Below are 22941 nucleotides of genomic sequence, written 5' to 3'. Positions count from 1 at the left end.
CATTCTCTGTGCACTCTGTTATTTTATACTTACAGTTGTGTAGATACTTTTAAATATGCAACTGTGGCAACACAACTTCCTGAGAATTCTTCATTTATATCCAGTATGTATGTGACTTTTAGTAAAAACTAATTAATTAATTTTTAAAAATCCTTCACATTGAGATGTTTCCTGAAAAGAGCCAGTCCACAGCAAAGACATCTAAAATCTGTTGTTTATTCTGACATGTGGAAAAAGATGTCTAGAAGCTAGCTAATAAAAATACATACTACTAGAATTCAGAGAAAATTCAGGGTAGCATAATGCAAATTCTTCCAGCATTCAGTATTGATTATTATGCTGATATGGACATAAAAATAGGAGGATGGCTGGAAGAAACAGTCTATGTCATGGTCTGTAGACAGTCTGGTTCATGTAGGTCAGAATATCCGGAACTGTGGGCAAGGGAGGAAAAAACCTCTAGTTCAAAAGGCTACAGAGCCTCCACATGTACCTAATACCCTAGACTGCAAAGCATCTCCATCACCCTGTACTGAATTTGTAGTCTTATACAGGCCAAATGTCACAGCTGTGCTGTGGAGAGCATGAGTGAGAAGCAGAGAATATCTCCAGTCTCTGTACTAGCATAGTATATGTTAAACAAAACTTGCCCAAAGACTGACTACTTCTCTCCCTATACAGAAAGGCAAGGAAAAAAGACCCTTTAAGTAAAACTTGGGAGAAAAACTCTCTCCTGATCAATATCTTCTTTAACCCTTAGCACCAGCCTGGAGCAATATAATTGCACTATGACCCTCAAATGTATCCTGTAAACTTCTTCCCTGCAGCTATGGCAAAACTTTTCAGCTTCAAAGCTGAAAGCAAAACCTGCCTCCCCTAGAAACTAGAGCATCCACCTAGGGAAATCCTCCTTGGCCTCCAAAATGTGACAAGTAAAAAGCCTTGAGAACACATTATAAATGCAATACAAGCTCATAAAGATCCAGGTACTTATGATATATCTCTTCCTACATAACACATGACATATCTGAAATTTGATTGCTCGTGCTTGCAGCCCAATTCAGAAGCTTAAACATGGTCACCTAATGCCATTTGGAATGCTGTAACTTAGCTGAAAAATGTGCACAGGTGTGGCAAATATTACCCAAATCTCATAGAAGAACTTCTCTTCTCTGGGCTGGCAGCTGGAGTCCAGATGCAGTGTCCCAGGACATGGCACTAGTTGCCTCTGCCTAGGGAACTGAAGTGAGACACCAACTTCCTAGCCCCATATTACTCTCTTATATAGCTCTTTACATACATTTACTTAAGTTCATCTTAAAAATTTAGCTTCACTTTCTCCTGTAGCCTATGTGGATATTCCTAAAATTTTACTCCTCAGATATTAGTAATTGCCAGATTAGATATATTAATGAACAATTTACAGTAGTTTGATTTTATGCTAGTGTTTCTATTTAGCTCAAGCCACTCTTTCTCTCCTTGATATTTATCTATTCATCTTTACATATTTCTAGAGTCCCCATATCCTCTTCCACCTCTTGCTTGGCTAAACAACCCAATCTCTGCAAGGTCTCACTGTAAGGCTTTCTCTTTACTTAATCCTACTGGTCGTTTCTGCTCCTCTTCCAGTTCAGTTATATCTTTCTTGAGCATAGATGGCCAGCCCGGTTCATGATATTCCAAATGAGGTCTTAGCAATGCCTTGTTGCAATGGCACTTCTGCAGTTCCCCATCTCATATTGGTGTCATGCTGTGGGCCTTTTAGCATAAATGGTCACCCAATTCTGGAAATGTTTTATAGATTTTACGCACTTAAAAATGATAAATCTGAGGGACAAAACATTTAACTTGCAATTTCCATAGAGATAGGAAGGTCAATGTAGGATTTTTATGCAGGCAGGAAGTTTTACATGGACTGTTTCTTTTGTCTTTTGTTCACTTCCCCATTTCCTCACATGCTGCCAAAGCGATTTTCCATCAGCGCTTTGCTACTTTACTGTAAACAGCCTTTTAGTTCTTCAAGCTCTCTGTATATCCGTAATCGAGGACACTTTTCACCACTTTCTTCTGTAAGTAAGAAAGGAGGATTTATCTTCATCGTGTATGGTTTTTCCCCTTATTTACAGTCAACATAATTTGCTGGTACATGTCCCATGTAGGTCAATTGCCTAAAGGCACTACTGTCAAGGTCTAAGACCATTATCAAACTACCAGCGGGCTCTAGAGAGAAAGAGCTGTCACAGTACGCCACAAACCTATGTGAGTTTAAATGATGCATCCATACATGATATGTGATTTATGTTACAACGTGACAGACACAGAAATCCCTCTTTGCAAAATGTAATCAAGATACCTCTCTTAGGAAAACACAGTGCTTCACCAGGGAGTCTCAGGAAATAAAGTTTATCTTTATAAAACAGAGATGGCCATACTTAAAGGATATTATAACTGAAATTTTAAATTTAGTTCGGATGACTTGCTAGGACAGGAATATATACAAACTCTTTCCTATCAGTAAACGCTTATGAAATCATGACCCATCATCTGAACTGCAAATGGCTCACTTCTTACACTATCTACAAAGACATTTAGGTCCTGGAATGTGAAATGGTTTTGCATTTCAAGTTAAATAAGCTCCTTGCAGAGTGGATATAGCAGGAATAAGTTCAAGCTGTTATAAATTGGTGTCACCTATCTTCCGAAGCACACAAAGCAGGGGAAACACATGAAGCAGGGGAAAATAGGGAGGAATGCTAAATAGGAAACGTAGGCAAACTCCTCATTATCAGAGTTGTTGTGCTGCAACCCAGCACAACAGTATCACTGTCATGAACAGAATACTGGTGAAAGCTTTTACTCTTTTCTTCTGCTTTGTCTCTGTAGATACCCAGACTCCCTATTACCCCATTCAATGCCTACAAACTCTGTTAATTTTACCTTTTCTTATTGGCGATGCTCTTGTTCTGGACTCAGTTGTCTTCTTTTCTTGACCAGCTCTGCAGAGTCTTCCATTATCATCTGTCCCACATTAACCCGTGTGACACTTTTCTGGGGTAAGAGCAGCTGAAGGGGCATGGGTTTCTGTGTTACCTTACCCCTCATTGCCACGATATAGGAATATGCACGTAGACTCATTTTTTCTGCACAGGTGAAGACAAAACTCCAAAAGAAGTAACATTTATGCTACTTGCATTACCGTGATGAACCTCAGCTTCTCTTTATAACAGAAAGTGTGAAAGTTTCTGTGGGAGTGAAGAATCTGCTATTCAGCCCAAGAAATGAAATAGTAAAGCCAGTACTAACAAAACTGTTTTGTGATGGTGACATAGCACATGAGCAACCCATGAATAATTTATTTTTGTAGATCTGGAAATCGAGATGTTGACAAAATGTCTCCAGTATTTCTGTCACTTAACAGTATCCTTAGACTGCTTTCAGTTATAGAATTCATCACCTACCATGGAAGCACAAGGGGCTGAAGCATATCTTCCCCATTCTCTAATCTCTGCTTCTGACATCCTTGTAGAGGTTGCTTCTCAAAAACCTTCTCTTCTGTATTTGTATATTATAAGACTTGTCTGTGGATGCACAACATTCACCTCCACCCCTGACCCCTGTGAATTTGGCTCCTGGCTGGAATCCTGGCAGGCGGCTACCTGTCAGCGATTTAGTGGAAGGATCCTGCCATCATCCGTTTCAAGCTCCCTGAGCAGGAAAACGAGATGGGGGTTTCATATTTCAAAGAACAATAGAGCTCAGGGATGGTTTTTTAAATTGAAATTCTGGCTGTGGGAGTCATTAAATATAGTTCTGCTTCTCTTCTAGACTGTGAGATCAAACAACACAGGCAATAGGAGGAATATTTGCTCATGGTATATGCACAATTTTTGCAGATTGGTTGGCTTCACTCTGCAACTGACTATAAAAAGGACATAAAATATCATTGACATGTCTGGTTTTGTGCTGAAAAAAATCCCATACTAAAATGCATTTTCCCCAAACTGTTTCTGAACTTTTTCTTCATTCATATTCAGACTCTAAAACGTGTTTTTCTGGAGTCTGTTGATAGCTGATTGGAGAAACTATATACTTTGAAAATTATCTCAGCATTGACTAAATGAACAGTATTTATTTTGAAGGATCCTGTATGAAAATAGTTCATTTTCACCATAATCCAGTTTTGTATGCTGTAAAACCTCATAAAGAATTATGGATAATTTAGTAACCTCCAAGACCATAATCCAGAAATCTTGACTCCATGCTCACTATTAGAGGCAAAATTTTCACTAAGTTCACCAGACTAAACTTGGGACCAATATCTTTCACCTTAGGATTGAAAATGTATTAGAAAAACCTGCTCTACTCATGTTCTATAGAAGGGAAACAGTTTCTATCCAGTTTATCACATCTCAGCTTCACAAAACCCCAAATCCAAAATGCAGAACCAGCCAGCTTAATGCAGTAGGGTACACCTAAACTGAAATTCATGTTGGTTTTTTTTTAGGATGCCTAACCAGAAGCACATGTGCATGTGTAATCTTCAGTTAGAGTGTCTGGACAATGCAGATTTGTCGCAGTAAGGAATGTGGAGTATTTGGATACAATTTCATTACTTAAGCAAAAGGCTGTTTGTAAATGTATTGCATTTAAAGAGTTCATTTCACAATTATACTATTTACATGTATTTGGTAGCCAAAGTAAGAGAGAGAGTTGTTCACCAATATAAAATACCAAAAGTATTTCTGTCACTGCCTGGGAGTTTTAAAGTAATAAATTAGGAACGTCTCAGAAGAATTGTAGACTAGGATCATAGAATGGTTTGGGTTGGAAGGGACCTGAAGATCATCTCATTCCAACCCCTCTGCCCTGGGCAAGGACACCTCCCACTAGAGCAGGTTGCTCAAAGCCCCATCCAGCCTGGCCTTGAACACCTCCAGGGAAGGGGCATCCACAGCTTCTCTGGGCAACCTGTTCCAGTGCCTCACCACCCTCATCGTAAAGAATTTATTCCTTATATCCAATCTAAATCTACCCTCTTTTGGTTTACAACTTTTGCCTCTTGTACTGTCACTACAGGACTTGGTGAAAAGTCTTTTTCCATGCTTCTTATAAGCCCCCTTTAAATATTGAAAGGCCACATGGATGTCTCCCGAGAGCCTTCTTTTCTCCAGGCTAAACATGGAGGCTAAAACACCCTCTAGAAACTTCAGAAAAGTCCTCCTACTATGTCTCAGTAAAGAAATGATGGAAAAACTTGGCTTGCTGCAATGCACAGAACCGTGGGATGAACTTCCTAGAAATCAGAGAGACATACATGACCAAGGACAGCAGAGCTGACTCATTAGAAGCTCAGATGCCTCCTCACAGCATGACTCATTCAAGGTTAGGCAATTTAGAGGAGCAATTCAAGTGAGGAGTTAAGCCTCTGCAATGGAAACGTACATGTAGGAAAACATGTATAAAGAAAATTGCAATATCATAACCAGAGAAACCCAATGACTTCAACCCATAAGAAAATCAGTATTTCTACAGTATCAGAGTTTTTGATTACAAATTTAGAGTTTAATAATTCCTAATCCTGATTTCTCATGCTGAGTCCTCACATTCTTTGGATCTCAAGGTTCACTTTGTGCTGAACCGTTTCAGTGGCTAGGTGGGCAGAGTTGAGTTTTGCCACTTCTAGCACTTTCAAAAATGGGCTTTTAAAAATGTTAAATGACCTGCTAAGGTGTAGTTAGTAGGTCCTGTTGTTCTTTGTAGGCCTTCGTAATTAATGCACAATGAAAACTCTCTGAGGTTGTGTGTATGAGTAGCAGCTGGATAGAAGATGAGAGCTGCTGCTGGAGCAATGCCATCTATACAGTGTGAGAAAGTAGAGTTGGCAAAGGGCTCTGGCTGTACCAAGCGGGTCCCACTGGCAGATGAAACTTTAGCAAGCTGTCTGAGTTATCTTATTATGCATCTGTTCTCCTTGTAGTTTATCAAGGCACTCAGGGCATTGGTTGGTCTGACAGAGCTGTGGGATTCAAGCTAGATTACACCCCATGCCAGCACTGTATGTGCTGAAATAATAGGAGTTCTTCACCTATTATGAGATTATTATGAGATTTAAATTTATGTGTTATTAGAATTTGCTTTTCAGATAATGTTGCTGTTTTAATGTGTTCACTGAGTAGCTTTCATTTACTTTTCTAGTCTTAAACCTAATTATACAGCATAAACAATAAGAATGGCACTGATAATGAAAGCTTTGCAGTACTTACTGTCCAAAAATTTTTACACTTTGAGAAAGTACTGCTTCTAATGAAATTTTTACAGTAATTTTGTCTTTTTTTTTCTTTTTAATGTCCTTGCTGCATTTTAAAGCTTAATAACTATTTTCTGAGTCAATAATCCTCCTTTGCACTTCTCGTGAGCTTGTGTACTAAGTAAACCTATTTGCATTAAAGTTGATGACATTTTAACAAAGATTGGTTACAAGATTTTTTCAGCACTTTTGCGAAGCAGGAGTACACACAGCTAGAAGAGTTCTTAAAAACACCTGTAAAATTTTTATTTTGGTGCCATGGGCAGCTGTTCTTTCCACTGTTCTCTTGCAGAGTGAAGAAATTCTATTGGTTTGTAGCCTAGTCTCATTTATTTGGAGAAGTCAAGATATCTTCGCAGATATAGAATGACTGTAGAGGAGAAGTGTTAATGTCTGGCCACTGCTACTCTGCCTGCCAGCCTAATACTTCATCATGGCAGTTGTATCCCTCTACACCAATTATAGAGCACTGGAACCCTCTCAGTCCATCTAAACATCCATCGTTGCTGTGGCCCTTTAGCCCCTGATGCTGATCCCTCCTAAATGAGTGGTTCCAGTCATTCTAATGCCCCTCACCATATGGCCCAATATGCAATCCATTTTCAAAGCATCAGCTCGTGTGCATTGCTTGGTGTTTGAAACAACCTAAGGTCAATTCACTCTTGGCTGCTCTGTATTTTGTTTTGGCTGTGGCCAGGATCATTTCTGGCCTCACTGTTTCCTGGGAGTGAGAGGGATTCACCAATATGCATGTCAGCGTGAGCTGCCAGAAGAATGTTCACTGGTGTTGAAGTGGTGCCAGGCATCATGGAAATGAGCCAAAGGGTCAGCTGGCACGTATTGGACACTCCACGTACAAAGTATAAAGACTTTCATGTGCAAGCCTGAAAAGAGAGCTGGAAGAGGTGAAGGAGACATTCATCAAACCAAGAACAGGCAAGAGCGCTCAGGGAAAATGGCATCAACAGAAGGGAGCAGTGCACACTAGACTTAATTTTTTTTTTGTCAGAAAGGTCAGGAAACAGCTGCTGGCTGAAAAGGAATGAGTCACCTCCAGTACAACCCTGATACATGGCAGGGTGTGCATGCAAAGTAGTCATAGTGTGATGGGTATCCAAGGGTGGTTAATATGACCTATTTCCCTAACATGACCTCAATTAATATGACCTATTAATTATTTCCTAGAGATTGTCAGAAAAATGGGTCAGCTGTTTGTGGGCATGATGAATTGTCCTCTTTGGCTGCAGATAGGATATATGGATAGAAAGAGCTCTATTTGATGACAAGAATTAATCATTAAAATTTATGGTTTTTGACAGGACAGTGAAATTATAAATACCACGAATCTGATACTTTAAAGTTCAACTATATAGAAAAGGAGAGTTTCAAATTTTGTTAAGCACAAGGAGAGATATTATATGTGAATTTCTTAGAGAAGATTCATAAATGAGTATACAACAGACTTCAGTTATGTGTCTGTGGATCCTTCTTTGAACAGTGGCAGGCTGTCATTCATGACGTGTCCAAAACCAGCAAAGAGGCCAGGCTAGATGGGGTGAATATTATTAGGTGAGTCACCTAAGACTAGGGCAAGTGAGTAATGCAAAGAAGCTGATGGTGGAAGACAAACCATCTGGTGGGCTGGTGCACGCATTTTATTAGGAGGTACTATGTCTCTCTATTGCTTGTGTAGCCAGAATTTGTTTTTCAGCTGCTGAGGAAATATCATGGCGTGTGGCATCTGAAGCGTGAATGAGCATGTTAAGATTTGTGAAGTCAGTTGCATTGAAAGGATCAAAGAGTAACAACTGGAGGCTGGAAATCTTGAGTAAAAAGGACAAAAACCTGTGTGGAATGTATATTCTGAACTCTGGGGGAAATTTTAGGATAGGGCTCTGGATCTCACTGGATGAATAAAAACCACAAAGCAAATCACAGGAGTAAGTAGACACCCTACCAGGAACAGGAAAAAGTCCCACTTAGCAATGCAATTATGTTTAGGAGATCAAGAAGTATGGGGATAATGTGAGACATGCCAAAAGTCAGTCCGAGCCAGATTTTGTAAAGGAAATTAAACAAATAGCAAAAGGTTATTCAGCTGTATAAATAAAAAGAACACAGGAAAGCATAAGTGAGTCCACTACACAATAATGACAGAGCTGAGATTAAAGATAATCTAGCCATGTCCCCAAAAGTAAATGAACGGAAAGTTCAAACTAATGTCCTTGGAGCCTAACAAGAGGAACTTCTGTAGGCCAGAGTTCATTAGCTGGCATTGGTAGAACAGTCAAAAACCTGATGTTTTTCTCCTCTCTAATTTGTTACCAGCACTCATGTAGAGGTGAGTAATATTGATATAAAAAGCCATCATCAGCTCTACAGATAAATGGCTCACTCACAATTGTGTGAAAAGAAGAGAAAGCGTGGAATTGTGGGGTATTGACTATGTGTGTATTGTAGCTTTGATAAAATCATGCAAACGACAGCTATTTAGGCAATGGATGAATAAATAACCACTAACAATGTACATAATAGGTACATTCTGGACTTGGATCTCTACTTTCACCTCTGGTTGCCTTTATCTGGCAATGTTGTTGTTGCATGGCGGATAGAGGTGGGAGGCTAGACGAAGCATTCTTCGTTACCGAGTTTGTAATATTTTACAGGGGGTGACAGCAGTGACTTTTCCAATACTCGGAGTCAAACAGGTTTAAAGTATTATCTATTTCACCTAGGCAGTGCTTGCTAATTCCCTCCTGCAGTTTTTCAATGGCATAGATACTGAACTGACACACCCCAGTTTGCCCTCTTGTAGCGCACTTTATAGCAGCAGTTTTCAATGCTGAATCAAATCCCGTTCATGTAGACAGTTTGAACTAAGCGTTGCTAAAACTAACATGGTGGTTCCACTTTCCTGGACACAGGGAAACAGCCATATTGTTATAGGGAAGGAAGGTAAAGAAAATGATTTTTTTTAATTCCTCATGAAGGTGATTTACTATCTTCAATACATAAGCTCCTACACATTGAGTCAATATACAGGGACACAAGAGCCCTTGTCTCAAAACCTGATCTAAAATTGAAATGAATCAGAAAAATTCTTCTGTTTACACCAGCTGATTTTTTGGTCTTACCAGAGCTTGGAATAGATCAGGCATATAAAGACTTGGGGAGAAAAATTATAATTTCCAATTCTCAGATGGGGTTATTGGGATATAAAGAGGTTAAATATAATTGCCTGAGGCTGCACTAGTAGGTTTGGTCCACTGAGAAGAGTCTGTGTCCAGTTCAAGATCCTATGGCCACAAGCATATCCCCTCCCTCAGATAAAATGGTGGTTTTAATTCAAAATAGTTGACTCTCTGGTAGTGTAGGCTACCAGAAACACTAATGCAAGCACTGAAATGCCACTTTAATGCCTGTAGTCTTCCCTTAGTGTCCAAGGGTGCCAACAGGGGTTTATAGGAAGGGCAACAAAAGACTCTTGTAATTGTTTGGAAAACAATTCCCAGAGCACTTCAGCTTAATATTGTGCAAAGATGCTCCCTCAGTTGTCTCAGTGCAATGGCAATGAAGATGGTATAAATGAGGTCACAACATCATTAATGTTATTTCAAATCCTGAGTAGCTCTCACTTGAGGAAGTCAAACTTGAAACAGGTAAACAGCATTAACTCTGGTAAGTATTCAATACAGATTTATGCACCTGAGAATTTGAGAGTTGAACTCCTATTGAGAGACTCAACTGCAATATTTTATCTACAAGAACTATCTCTTTCTTTCCTGTAGTGGAAAATTCTAGTCTTGGATAGGAAAGGACTTAGATGATAAGATGTGTAGCTGAGTGTTCACAGTTTACACATCTAACATTGACTAATTTATTAAACTATTTATCAAGATTTAACATCTCAATTGCATTATACACAAAATGCTGAGTCCTAAGAGATATTGATATCCTAAGAGAAACAGAACAGAAAATGCTATTAGAATATGAGTTAATTTCAAAAATGTCTTTTTTTGGGGTATTTTTAGGCAGTTTATGTTCTTGTGATTTTATTTAGTGTTTGGTTAGGTTTTTTTTTGGTTGGTTGGTTGGTTTTGGTTTTTTTTCTTTTTTTTTTGTCAGACACTGTCACTTTGTTGCTCTGAATCTTGAAAGTTTCTGACAATAGTGACAAAATCAAAAGCTTTGGTAAAATTAGGGTTGTTCAGTAAAGGTCATTATGGTGTAAGCTGTTTGTCCTAAAATGTGATCTAGTATTGCTTACAGCTATGAATAATTTTATTCAGAAAATCAGCTATTGTTAACTTGAATGAAAAATTGTTGATTTAAGGCAGTCAAACATTTACTTGATTAGTCCTATGTCAATGCTTTTGAAGATAAATTTCCTTTCAGTGGTGTAAAAATTAATTTATAAACATTTTTCTAGAACTAAGTTTTTGGCTAGATTATATGAACCTAATGTTTAATTTTTTTGACATTTATGCAGGTCACTTTATACTGCTTCTTTATGCAGCTTGTTCCTACTTTGCTTAATGATCTTTTTCTTTTTTCACTCCTGACCTCTTGAATCTACTGCTGTTTGTAGAACCTTTCCTGTAATCATTATTTAGCAAGCATTATTTAGTAACTGTTTTTATTGCTTTTATATAACTGTGTATATCTCTGGAAGAAATGTTTAATGGGATAAAATTCATTCCTGTCTTAAGGCAGTGTAAACAGTAAGAACTTTCACAAGAATGTATTTCAGTTTGAAAAAAAATAAAGGCTTAATAGCCTAGCTGAAACCACACACAAAAAATCCTCCACCCTGATAAAGTGCTCTTCTACTTATTATAGCCCTCCTTGATTCTTTGATCTGTTAACTGTCTTGTGCTGTTTTTATTTAAAAGTCAAGAGTAGAGCAGAGACAAATATTTATAAGTCAAAAACAAGGCTAGCGTTGGTTAAAAAGTGTTTCTGCGATTTCATTCGTAGAGGAATGGAGTGTTGAAACCTGCAGCAGTGTATGGCAACGTCTGCATTTCATCTCGTGTTTTTAGTGCAGAGCCAGTGACAAAGGTAGGCTCATCTCTGCTCTCTTTCACAGAAAACCTCATTAGCATCTGTGCTTTCAGACGGTGAGTCATCCCTGGCCACGTGAAACCACAGCCTTCACTCTTTCTCTTGAATGGTACCTGTCCACGTTGTGGGAGATGAACCACACCTACCCCATAGCTCGTATAATCCGTTTTTGTCATGCTTCAGCAAACGCCACACCTGTGCTTCTGTGCTGTACTTTCTAGTCCAACATACGCTGAATGTAACAGAACCACAACAGGGGCTTAAACTGTGAGAAGTTTTCAGGGAGCGGCAACGTCAAATTTTCCGCTCCTCAGCAATGAATGGGAAGAGGCTGAACACAAATAATGGTTTATAGTGTAAAGCACCTGTTAGCAGCTGCTGCTCTGCCTTGAGTTTGCAGCCTGGCAATGCTGATGAATTACCGTTTTGTGTTGCTTGGTGCCCATCAACTTGCTGCAACTGGCTGTACTTCAGGCACTGTGCCTGTTTACACTGAGAAAGAAATATATTCAGCACCTGCATGTTAGAAATATAGAGACAAATTCATCTTCATTTTGAGATGTGATTGCCTTTTGTGTTAAGAAATCAAACACCTATAGCTATGTTTCAAGAGAGGAATAAGAAGTACCTTTCAAAAGTACAACTGACTCACATACTTATCTTGCTTTCATTATTTGCTGCCACTATAGAGATAAGCATTGCTTCAATCAAATGATCCACCTGCCAGAGTATAATACTCAGTATAGTTAAAATTTCTCCTCTAAGTGATTGCCTGTAGGTACATTGCCAGGTTGAGGTCATACATGGTCAGTGGTGGGGAGGTCTACATTCTACCCCAGCCCTGGTACAGTAGGCATCCTTCACCCCTTTCTGTCCACACCCTGTTCATTCTTGCATTGTCTTAGCTCCTCTCAGCCACTAGCTTGAATTTTACTTAGGGCATCGCTCAAACCTTCCGGTAGTGTACTTCAGTTCTTTTTGTAGTTGTTTTTTTTCTTTTTTTATTCTTTAGCATTTAAATTTACTTCCTTTTCTAGGACTCTCTCTTTTACTCATACAGCTTCTACAGCTATGCCATCTGACTTAATGTCATTTTTCACCTGAGGCACCAAGCTTAGTTCAGGAAAAATGCTTGAAGAAATTTCAAAGCTTCATCTTTGGCAATGATCTGTGCTAGAAATTTGAATTCGAATGCTTAGATTTTTACTTTGGCTCCATAGCCTTCAAAGAAGAATGCATTCAACTTGTGATCAGGACTCCAATCTCAAATCTCTGCTGTGGAATGCATGAGGGACCCCAGCAAGCCCTAAGGACACTCCTGCCCACCTACTGACATTCCAGCCTGCACTGGCAGTGTATGTACAACCATCTTGGAGTTCAAGGGAAATGAAGCAGAGTCAACAATTCCACTTGTGGAATTTGTGGATTACAAAGATGCATACAGGGTTGGCTTCTAGTTGTTCTTACAGTTCAGCAAGTTTCAGCCTTCCTTTCTACTACCTGCTCTTCTATCTCCTGGGTGATCCACCACTGAGATGTACAGCTCCAGATGTTTCTGCAAGGAATTTTTCTATTCCCAAGCTCTGTTGAAGGACCTCCTGGGCCACATTTTGTTTGCTGTTCTCATTTGCAACCCAATATTGTAGGGCAATCCTTCAGTAATTTTGCTTTTCAAAATTCCTCCTTTCAGGAACCTCACAGTTTTTGAAGAGTGCCAGAAACCAAGAAGAGTGAATGAAGAAACAGGTGCTTACTTGAAGATAAAGTGAAAGTTTTTTATCTAGAAAGTCTTTGATAATTGGTCTCCACAGCCTTACATAAGCCACAACATCAAAGGCTGTAGAGCTATAGAGGACTGCAAAAGGCTCTCTAATTCCTGAAGCAGCATCAGATCACATAACTGACTGCTCAATGTCATCTAGCACAGTCATCTATAGAGGTGTCTCTTACAGGCTCTGAAGTTTTCCCACAGGTAACTCATCTGCTGTAAGAGGTGACTGGCAACCTGTCCCTAAAAAATTCCCTTGATATAAGTTCCATAAATCCCTTGTTAAACCTGTCCAATTTCATAGTAGCATAATAGAGTTAATGATGTCATCATTACTCTAATGTCGTGCCCTGAATATACTTGGCAATTTAAAGTATGAAAGCCATAATCAGGAAGCTGCATTTAAGGTAGAAGCATTTTCATTCCTTTAAGTCAGTACATACTTTTTTGCCCAGGTTTATTAATTCTTTTTCAGAGAGTATTTTCTAGGAAGACACAGTCTCCTTTTATCTGACTTCTCAGCACCAGCTGTGCTGGATCCTAAATTTTCCTTGCATCCCTGGCCTCCATGAACTTTCTGATGAGCCCACACATCAAGCCCTGGAAAGGGTCATGGTTCTACAGATAATGTCTTGGTGAAACTTGTGGAAATAAGTGCTCACTGAATTATGGTACACAGTTCAACTTGTCTATATTTATACACCTTTGGTTGACTCTTCTCCAGACAATTAGATAACCATTTTTATTTGCACAGATGACCATTTTTATATGTTTCCTAGTTTTCTTTGGCAATACCTATGTCCCCAGTGCAAATGAAAACACAGAAGAGAGTAGTTTTCTAACCTTACTTGTCAAAAGATTTCTTAAATGCAGATGTTGGCGACATCCTGCAGAAAAAGCTAAGCCAATAAAGTTGTATTGAAGCACTGTGAGAAAGAAAATGGCATAAATACATAAATAAGAATATAATATTACACCACTAATATTCAGGTACCACAAAAATATTTAATGCTGTAGCAAAGTATTTGAAATATGTCATAGGACACCTACCAAAAGATTGCTTGGCAATGAACCAGCAAAAAGACAGACAACTAAGCTTGCATGCCCATTCAAAAGGTTATAAAATTAGATCTTCTGAATGGAAAAATATTTTATTAGTGTATTTCTCTACAGAGAATATGAAATTAATCTTAAGAGAGACAGAAAAGCTATATGGATGCACATGATCTCTTCAGACAAAATAATGACTTGGAAGTGAAGATTGTGGAAATGGGTTATGTTCCTTATTCTAGAAGAATTATGCATGTTATTCTAACGTTTGTTTTCCCTTTAAATTACCTGGGTTTCAATATTCAAGTCCTGTAATGACTTACAGGAAAAAAAGAGTTTCCATTGAACTTGAGGAACTATATCAGATTTGGGGTTGGCATTTCGCTTAGCCTCAGCCTGTTAGACTTTCAAATAGGAATAAATTTCTTCCTTATTTTTGTCAAGACAGAACGTGATTTTTTTTAGTGATAAATTCTTGCAGAAATAGCGGTTTTATACAATACCATATTGAAAGGTGCAAATTGTTTGTATGGTACTTGTGAAAATAGACTATACGTTATGTCAAGATTCATACATGGCTTTTAAGTGTGATTTTGGTTTTTTTTTTTACTTGTCCGATTATCCTAGCTCTGAAGAATATGTAGATCTTCTGGTATTGTAGCATGCAGATAGTCAGTGAAACAGACTTGTTTGTCTCACTTTACCAAAAGGCATTTTAATAAATTTCTGTATGAATATTGTTTTCCTATAACTTGAGGATGGCAATATGAACAATAATAAATGTCTGGAACAAAACAAGGAAGACTTATGAACTACCTAAGGTGAATTATATATAAGAAAAAAAAAAGTAAAGAGATTGTGAGAGAGAGAGATGGTGACAATCTTGGAAGTCTTTGCACAAAGAAAAAGGTCCCCGTATCCAGCCTAGCTGGGAAATAAATGAGAAGCACTAGAGGTGAGGCAGCCAGCCTTCTCTACAGGCTTGGATTCTGCACATATGTGACACATGCAAAATTACCTCACACTGTGGGTCCAGCTATGACAGCAATCACTGAACATGCTTCAAGACTGAGCATCAGTGAAGAAAAGTTATTATATCTGTTCTATATGTCAGGATCGTAGTGACATCCTGAAAAGTGTTAAACAATGTGAAAGCCATAAATGATAAGTCCATCAAAACCAGAATGAGATATAAATTTTTCAGCCAAATAGAAGTGTTCCATTTTTTATTTCTGTGAAGGCTGAGAAAAGAATCTGCTTTGCTTTTGGATCAAATCTTCATGAACAGACATATTTTGCTTTATTAATAATCTTGTATTAGAAAAGTAGATCAAGCTCTTAAAAAGAGTCTTAAGACAGATTCTTTTCCCACTGTATTTCAGCTAAAACATTAAGGTTCATGTCTTTTTATAGGTTTTATAGCTCCTAGTTAAAAATACATATGCCACTCCCTCTAACCATAAGTGAGAAAAAGGAACAGTCTAAAAAGTGCTTTATGGCTACAAATCCTCAAATAACTGACATTAAACACTACCAAAAGGAAAGAAGAAGCTCTGTCAGAGACTACTGTGCACAGAAGAGCCAAGGGGAGGACTTTCAGAGGCAACACTCCCCTGCGCAGAGTGCGGCACTTCAATCACCCGGCAGGTAAGATCAAATACAGCCTGAGCTGAGCTCCTGGTACAACCGCCTTCCCTGGGGGAGAGAGATCCAGTTGTCACACTTGCACTTCCAGGTGAATGAACTTGAGGAATTAATAGGTCGTTACAGTCTCTAGGTAGTGGGAGCCTAATGCCAGCAGAAGGCTTGTACTTCAGTGCGGCGAGCTCGCGAGCTGAGCCGTCCGTCGCGAGTAAAGAGCCAGTCTGGAACTTTTAGAGATGTGGTTCTGACCATTTCAGGAAGAGTTTTCCTTAGAGGCATGAAAGCTTTGCTTTTATCCCATGCCGTTCCTAAACCCTTACCCACTTCGCTGGAAAAGTGCATGCAAATTATGCAGACATAAACCCAAATATATTTTGTTGAAAATAATTATTCACAGCCAATTAATGGCCATTAGTGTCACTTGGTCCAAGAAACACTTTTAGGGTTCAATAACTTTTTACATCCGCCATGCTTATTGTCCTGAAATATTAAATAACTAATCTTCATTATAATGTTACCCATAAAATGGCAAGTTAACATTTCATTTTTGTTGGGAAATTATTAAACTGTAATAAAATGATACATATGCTAAGGCCGGCCTTTTATTTCTGATGATGTGTACAAATCATTCCAGCTTTATCTTATGCTGCTTGATTAAAAGAAGTGGTCTACTACTACACTAATTGATATAATTTATTTCATCTGTTGGAAGCAAAGAGATTAACCATCCTTCAAATTTTCTTATCTGGACTAAGCCCTGGTTTCATGGCTACAATCCCATAATTATGACCTATTAGGAAACTAAAGAAATGCACTTGAAAGGAACAACAGCCACCACCAACTCCACCATGCAAACAAAAAAAAAAATGCATAATTTTGTAGGCAGTGAGGATTTTAGTCTTAAGCCATTCATTGCTTTATTTGTCTAAATAAAGTGTCTGGCCACCCATGGAAGCAACCGGTTCCCAAGTTTCATTCCACATATTCTTACAGTAACTAATTAAATTCCGGAAGAGATGTTGTCCTCTTTTTACAGGTGAAAAACTAGGGTTCAGGGAGAGCAAGTGATTAACTGAAGTAACAGATTCTGTTGCAAAATGGAGGCTTGAACCTTGCTCTGCAGTGTCTAAAGGCTACATACTGAATTAACTCATTTGTCTCTAACTAGGATAAATAAATTATCATGCTATTGCCAGCTGGTACTGTAATCTTAAAAAAAAAAAAAAGCTAACAGTTTTGGGATAAGATGCGCTGCTGAATGATTATGATAAATTTTATATTTTTACTGCTTTATCACTAACATTTAGGTGTATATTTATTATGTAGCATTTTTTAACACATCACAAAATCCTTGGTCTGAAAGTGTTTTAGAAGGTTATACAGTCTTATCTCCCAGATCCAAAGCAGCGTTAACTGCACTTGTGTTATCTCTAGATAAACATTCACATCAGACTTTCAGCACTGCAAATTTCACAGTATTTCACTAACCTGTTCTGGTGCTTTACTACCTTTACATTGCAAAAGTTTCCCTGGTATCTAACTTTAACCTTCCTCACTGTCTTTTAAGGTTCTTCTATTTACTGTAAACATGAAGAATATTTTATTCTGTCTCTAACTGCAAATGTCTGTAGTGATTTGTGTACTGGTAAGTGCCATGCTCTCCCTCCAGACTCCTTTTCTTTAGGCTAGGCAACCCAAATTCACAGCATCACAGAATCACAGAATGATATGGGGTTGGAAGGGACCTCTGGAGATCATCTAGTCCAACCCCCCTGCCAAAGCAGGTCCACCTAGAGCAGGTTGCACAGGAACTGGTCCAGGTGGGTTTTGAACATCTCCAGAGATGGAGACTCCACCACCTCTCTGGGCAGCCTGTTCCAGTGCTCTGCCACCCTCAAAGGAAAGAAGTTCCTCCTAGTTCATTTAGTCTTTAACACCTAAACACCTAACCATTCCTGCTGATCTGCTGTGGACTTTCTGCTTCTGTCCCACATCCTTCCAGGATATACTCCAGGTGAGATCTCAGTGAGATCTCACTACAGAAAGCTATCTGTCAAAGCTATCTGTCTATCTATCCCCTTAGCTATCTCTTTTCCTGCCTAATATTTTTGCTGTTTTGAAAACCAGTCTGTAAAGGCTGGTGTATGACAGAAAAAAACTGAGGTAGATGGGGGTTTGTGAGGAGAAAAACTCTCTGGTGTATCATTCACTTACAAGGCTGGGTGGGTCCTGCTCACATTTTTTATTGGCATTTAAGCCAGTGTTTGCACAAATACATCTTTGTTTCCAAGGCCTCAAGCAATTTGAAATTAGCCTCTGTGACTGCTAGCTCTGGAACGTAACCAAGAAAATGGTTCTTTTTAAAAGAAATTAATAATGGAATGGAACCTAGAGTGCTGGGAATATTTTGTACATGATACTGTGGCCTGCTGTGTTATTTATCTTCATGGTTACTATACATTGCTCTTAAGTTATCCCTCTCAACGTTGCAAAGACAAATACCTCAGCACAATAGTTCATTATGTATTCTCTCTCTAGGTGTACCTTGTATAAAATAGAGATGCATCATCCGAACATCGCTGATGCAAGACAATTTGGGAACAGTTGCCCATTTTGTTAGAAAATGGCAGGCAGCTGTGGCAAAGGATGTTTGGGAGCAAAATGCACAGGGCAAGAGCTGAAGGCCAGCGACATCTCTGATCTAGAGGAGCTCAAACACTTGGCTCCTGCAACTTAATAATGGTCAAACGAGCCAAGGTGGGACCCTGAGCTTCACTGGTTCTTCGAGATTTTCTTTCTTTCTGGTGTTCTGTCTTACTCTTAGGGCTGGATATTTTCCGTAGTCTGATTAGAATTGTCTTTTTTAAGGGAGAACAATGTCAAAGAAAACACTAAGTTTGTAGCAGCAGCTCTTTGATGCTCCACTACAAGCTTAACCTGTTGGGAATGGAGAGAATGAGGGATAGGTTAGATAACTGCAGAGACCAGCTGTCTCCTGTAAGACACAGCGTAGCAGACTCCTTCAGTGATATGTGGACCAACTGAAGAATAAAATGGACACAAAATATGGAGAATGATGAGCAGAAAGCACAGCAATCAGCTGTCTTTGGGACAGTAAAGCTAAAAGTTTGTCAAGGCATAAGTATATATATGCATATCACATTACAAATAAAGGTGAGCAATGCTTTTAAATTCACATAATAGCTCCTACAAATCTCCATTTTTGTTTTAGAGCATGGTTGTTATCATGATGGACCAGTAACTGTTCCAGGATTTCATTCATTTTGTGGAACCTCTAATGAACCTTTATGCATATGGGAACTTAAGTGCTTGTAATCAAAGCATTACCATCTAAAAGTTTCATTTTCAGGCAGTTAATCCTACAGTTTCTAAATTAAGACGAAAAGGAAGTGCTTCAGCTTCAAAAATTTCCGCATATTCTAATTCTTTGAGAAAAAAAAGGGCTAAGATGCAAAATAGACATTAGTTTGGAGGGTGAAACTATGTGAATTTAGATGATCTCTCTGATTATGTAGAATAGTTGTTCACTTTTTATTTTTTTAAGGAAAAAGTATACCAGTACTTCCACGGTCTACTCAGTATATAGCTCTGAGGGTTTTTATTTTCTATTAGCTAAAAGAGTAAGTTAGAATATCTATTCATACAGTTTTGATACAAGAAAATTTATCTGGAAAAAAAAGTGTTTCAGACCTAATATTCTCAGTGATGTTCAGAAGGCTCTGGTGTGTGTATCCGGTATACTCCTTTAATATGCCCAAAAGATATTTGCATCCAAGATACTACAACCAGAAGTGGTGTATCATGCAAAAATTCTTAGCAGCAGTACTTTTTTAACACCAACAATGATCTTTATCAGTGTCCCAAGTTTGCCTTCTGGATTAGTACATTCACATTTTCAGCCAATAAGGAATCCATGCATATTTAACGTATGATACTTAGCCATTCAGCAAGCTTTTATTTTTTTTTTCAGATTACAGTACTGTAACAACTGCTAACAACTAAGCAGAAAAAGCAGGAAAAGAATGTTCATGTCAATAATAATAATAAAAATGTTTAAAATCAAGAAGAATGTTTGAAAATTGCAAAATTCTGTTGTAAAAAGCTGCATACCTTATTTGAATGGGAATAGAACAGACGAGTGAGCATTTCTATGGCAAAATATTATTAATATTTTTTGAAATCTGTTGTCCTTTTTTGTGATAGTTTATTTTTCCTGGGGATCTCAAAATACCTTACAGAAGCTAGCTGAGTGCTTACGTAGTACAATCATCATTTTTTCAAATACGATTACATGCATTTGTTTGCATCGAAGGTAACTAATAGGTGGATCTTGCACCAAAGGGACATGAAAGTAGAATTCTGGACCATATTGTACCTACAGTTTAATTCCAGTCTGTCAGGTGAAAATGTTGTCAAGATAGTTTGACACTGTCTCCTCTCTAGTTAGTAGACAAAGATCACTATGGCTTTTAAGGAAGAATCATTTCAAATAAAGCAAGCATTTCAGTAAATTGCAAGGTGGTAGGTTAATACAATCTCTTCCACTGCAGAAATATGTTTGCCTTTCCTGATATCTTATTTGGAACTTTTGCCAGCACATTCAAGACTAAGCAGGCAGGATTTTTTGCTGGGTCAAAGCCTTAGAGATTATTTGTGCCAGTAAAGGTCTCACTATTTTGCTATCTCTTTCATTTCCCATTTCTTGCTATTTTTGATAGCACCTTTTAAATTAGTAAATATCTCACTTTAGGGAGCAAGCTATATGACCTGAAATGTATTAGGCTTTTCCAAACTGAAAATGCTGAAGTGCAGAAGGAGGAACATTTTATTTCAAATGCACTATCTCAGCTCTTATCAAAGTGTAAAACCAGCATGAAAGGTTGATATTTACAATTTATTGCCCATTTTATCACTGATAACTTTGATGCCATACTACAGGTCTCCCACAACAGGACTAGACTACCTAAGGAGTCAGACAACTCTAACAGTGTGACTGCAGAACACATCAGTCTGTAGGATCAAAATCTGAGCTCATATGAAGTGGGAGAGAAAAAGCAATATATCGTCATTCCCTCCAATTTCTTTGCAGTACTAGGAACACTTTTACCTTTCTGGTTTGAGCATCTTGAGTTATTTAGCTTAGCAGCTACTGCGAGTCCAAGTAAAGCAGCTAGACAAGCTTAGGTTATGAGGATACTCCAGGCACAGATGTTGATAGCAGGCAATGCTTGATTAAATCTTTGGATAATTGGAAGTTTTTTTAGGGATCTGTACAACATGTGCTTCCTGAGACTGTTTTTGCAAGCAGTTTTTTCCCCATTTCCATTATCTACATGCAGCCCATAGGAACGTGGCCCTCTTTCAAAGCAAAGAAATGCTTTGTAGTGGGAACAGAGTTAGTAAAGATGTTACTTCCTTTTTAAATGTAGTTCATGGCATTTCTGAGTTTTCTTAATGAACTCTACTGTGGGAAAAGGCCAAAAGAACTGAGCAGCAAAAAGAAGGGGAGAAATCTTCCCGATCACAGATCCTTAGCAAGCTAGAACAACTCCTGAGAACGATTTTACAATTTATGGCACATTTCAAATACTGTGGATCTGATGTGCTTGACGTCATAACATCATGGTGATTTCCTGCTGCAACTTCATAAATATGGGGAAGATATATTACTTTTGTCCAAATTATATCTACTTAATAATGTTCACTATATTACTGTCATGTTTCCCCCTGGAATTCCAACTTCTGAGTAGTTGCAATAAACTGTCATATTAAAATCAACTAAATGTTTTACTCCAGCACCAATAAAAAAACACTGTGAAAGCAACAACAGTAAAAAAATATTTCTGAAAAATAAAACACCTTCTCTCCTTTTAGAAGATGTTTTTTCACTTTCCTCAAGTACAGATTTTTTAACCAAAACCTTACTGACCTGAAGATCAATATAGGTAATAATCTGTCTCAGAACAATGAATACTTTAAGGTACTGCACCTTGCTAACCACTGGGATTTAAAGTATCTTATTCCAATAAAGCAGGTTCATAACTGGATTATGTATGGAAAGTCTATTTCTGGTCTCCTGTCTTAGTGGAAATGGTAATATAGAGATATTGGCAGGATAGCTGACTTTCCATGGTGGAGAAATGGTTGAGGCCAATGACTGGGTCAGCAAATATGAAAATATATCACCTCAGATAATTTGGTTTTAATGTTACTATTATTTAAGCTATTGTTATTACTTAAGTTATGTTCCCAGATAACAGTAACCTAGATCAATAAAATTGAAATAAGTATAAAAATTAAATTTACTTTAAACTCTTTTCTGTTTTTGACATTTTATTCAGCATGGCCACAGAAAATAAATGGATAGTGAACACTGTGGAGTTGTAATATACGAAATTTATTGGAAATTTTGTGGGATCACCTAAAACTTGTACAGTCGCCACCTGTAGGTATTATTAAATACCAGAATTAAAGTTGTAAAATATTTCATAGTACATCAGTATGTTATCTGTTTCCTACACATGTATCATGCGTATAATAAATAAGCATTAGCGTTTTGTGCAGAAAGGAAGCTCCACGGGGGCCTGGGAGCATAGGATGCTGTAGCAGTCCCTTCTGTGGTTACCCATGTACATGGGTAAAGATATATTTACTGGATAAAAGCAAGCCAAAGAGCAGAAAGGCAATGAGCTGAGGAGTGTGTGACAGTCTCCCAAGAACTGATGAACTCCAGAGGCCAGAAGTCCTGCTGGATCCCCAAGAACGGAGAAACTGCGCGTATGGACACCAGCAAGGAGTTGGACAATTCTGGCCTTGTATGGGGAGTTGGTGGTTGCAGTTTGAGAAGAAAGACTACAAGGTTAAATGCGTGCCTGGTGGGACGAGGGACTCTTGGGCCTTTCTGAAGACCAGTCCAGAAGCAACCAGCACATCGGGATGAGCTGCTGCTTCTGCAGCTGGGGTTCACGTCCCGACTGCAACTTGGTAACTGAGGGACCCTAAGTATGCAAAAGAGTGAACTGCATGAGGAGTAAGTGAATACAGGGCATAGACAGATACTTGGGATTAATAATAACAGCTTGATTCT

This window comes from Numenius arquata, chromosome 3 (assembly GCF_964106895.1).
Source record: "Numenius arquata chromosome 3, bNumArq3.hap1.1, whole genome shotgun sequence".
Lineage (NCBI taxonomy): Eukaryota > Metazoa > Chordata > Aves > Charadriiformes > Scolopacidae > Numenius > Numenius arquata.
The sequence above is the reverse complement of the archived record's forward strand: the minus strand, read 5'-3'. Positions refer to the sequence as shown.